A 2,806-nucleotide genomic window follows, 5' to 3' on the forward strand; every position below is an offset into this window, starting at 1 on the left:
GACCAGGCAACAAGAGCAAAACTCCGTCTCAAAAAAAAAAAAATAATTGCAATTGTGATGTTTCTGTGTTGCTCTAATTCACTTTAATAAGGAAGGCACATAAATTGATGGGGGTTTTAGCTCTGTGCTAATTTTAATTAGTTAGCATCATTGAAGACTTATGTACCAAGCACAGAGCTAGTATCTTTACATACATACATCATTAGATTTAAACCTCATAGGAAACCTGTGAGCTAGATACTATTATTATCCCCGTTTGACAGCTGATGAAACCAAATTGGGAGAGATCAAGTCATTTGCCCAAGGCCATAGAGCTGGTAACTAGTGAAACCAGGATTTAAACAAAATCTATCTGACTTCAGGGTCATTGCTGTCATCCACAACGCGGACAGTATGCAAATGTTTCACATGTGGTACCTGCCTAGACGCCACGAAGATACAGGCCTATTGGCAAGTCAAAACACAAGAGTGAAGCATGAAGGAATAAAGAAGGAAGGGAGGTGGCTGAGCATCAAATAAATGGTAGAGTCCTTGCTTTAAGACACCAGAGAGAGGAGAGGGCAGGGAGGGCCTGGCTCACAGCATTTCAGGAAATCTATCAGGAAAAAGCAACTCTTGAGCTAGGGTTTGGATTTGTAGGGGCACTTCCTAACCTTTCTTACTTAATTGGCTTTTAAGTTTACACAGCTGTGTGTATACCTAAGTTTCTGCCTGTGTGAGCTACAGTGTTCTAATAAAACATAGGCAATTTAGTAACATGATGTAAACATACAGAATTGTTTAACAAGTACCAGGAAAAGACATCCAGTAACAGGAAAGGACACCCAAATCTATTTTGGTTACCTTAGTAAAGCAGGGTTGCCAAACTATTTATTGCCCATAGGCTAAATCTGTCATGCCACCTGTTTTTTATGGCCTGCTAAGAATGGTTTTATGTTTTCTTTTTTCTTTTGTCAAGATGGGTCTTGCCATGTTGTCCAGGCTGGTCTCAAACTTCTAGGCTCAAGTGATACTCCCACCTCGGCCTCCCAAAGTGCTGAGATTGTAATCACGCATGTAGGTGTGAGCCACCACACCCGGCCTTTCGCATTTTTCAATGGTTAAATAAAAACCAAAACAGTAATATTTTGTGACTTATGAAAAGTATATGAAATTCAGTTTTCAGTGTCTGTAAATAAAGTTTTATTGAAACACTGCCACATGTATTCATTTACTATTTCCTGTGGCTGCTAGGATGGCAGGGTGGAGTAGCTGCATTACAAAGCCTATGGCTTGCAAAGCCTAAAATATTTACTACCTGGCCCTTTACAAAGTTTGCTGACCCCTGCCTTACAGTCATAAGTGCTCCAGATAATCTCCACCAACCCTGATACATATTTTGGGGGCGGGGGGAGAAAATATGAGAATATAGAAAAATACGGGACTATGCATCCCCCATTCAGAATTGACTGTTGCTAACAGTTTGCCATTTGCCTTACAGCCATTTATAAGTACTAAAAGAAATAAAACTTTACAACTTTATTTATGCTCCCTATCCCGTTCTGTGCTTTTTTCCTTCTTTGTGGCAGACTGTCATGAATTTAATGTATATTCTTCCCTTTCACTTTAAAAATCTTGTATGTAAGCATGTGTCCATGAACAGTATCTACTGCGTGGGATTTTAAGATACACACAAATTGTGCATCATGCTGTATTCTGCAACTTGCTTTTTTCCTCAACATTATGTTTTTGGGATTTCCTTATGTCAGTACAGATCCAATGCACCCCTTTTAACTATTAGATGGTACTCTCTCAACTATAACGAGTTTCATGTATCCATTCCTTTGATGAACATATAGGAAGTTGTTCCCAGGTGTTTTGTTTTTTGTTTTTTTGATTTTTTTTTTTTTTTAGATGAAGTCTTGCTCTGTCGCCCAGGCTGGAGTGCAGTGGTGTGATCTCGGCTCACTGCAACCTCTCCCTCCCGGGTTTCAAGCGATTCTCCTGCCTCAGCCTCCTGAGTACCTGGGATTACAGGCGCCCGTCACCACGCCTGGCTAATTTTTGCATTTTTTTTTAGTAGAGACGAGGTTTCACCATGTTGGTGAGGCTGGACTCCAACTCCTGACTTCGTGATCCGCCCACCTTGGCCTCCCAAAGTGCTGGGATTACAGGCGTGAGTCACTGTGCCCAGAGTTTTTTTTTTTTTTTTTTTTTGAAACAGTCTTGGTCTGTTGCCCAGGCTGGAGTGTAGTGGTGCGATCTCTCTGCCTCCCGGTTCAAGCGATTCTTGTGCTTCAGCCTCCCGAGTAGCTGGAATTACAGGCACCCGCCACCATACCGGGCTAATTTTTGTATTTTTGATAGAGATGGGGTTTCACTGTGCTGGCCAGGCTAGTCTCGAACTTCTGGCCTCAAGTGATCTGCCTGCCCGGGCCTCCCAAAGTGCTGGGATTATAGGTGTGAGCCACCATGCCCGGCCTCAGGTTTTTGCCATTTCCAACAAATGCATGCATGTTGAGTAACATCAGAAGCCATGCATGGCTGAGCCTGTTGGCTCATGCCTATAATCCCAGTGCTTTGGGAGGCAGAGGCAGGAGGATCACTTGGGCCCAGGAGTTTGAGACCAGCCTGGGGGAGAACTCTGTCTCTACAAAACATAGAAAAAATTAGCCAGGTGTGGGGGTGTGTGCCTGTAGTCCCAACTACTCAGGAGGCTGAGGCTGGAGGATCACCTGAGCCTGGGGAGGTCGAGGGTACAGCGAGCTGTGATCCTGCTACTGCACTCCAGCCTGGGCAACACAGAGAGACCCTGTCTTAAAAAAAA

The sequence above is a fragment of the Rhinopithecus bieti genome, unplaced genomic scaffold (assembly GCF_001698545.2).
Source record: "Rhinopithecus bieti isolate Rb0 unplaced genomic scaffold, ASM169854v2 scaffold_6776, whole genome shotgun sequence".
NCBI classification, from domain to species: Eukaryota; Metazoa; Chordata; class Mammalia; order Primates; family Cercopithecidae; genus Rhinopithecus; species Rhinopithecus bieti.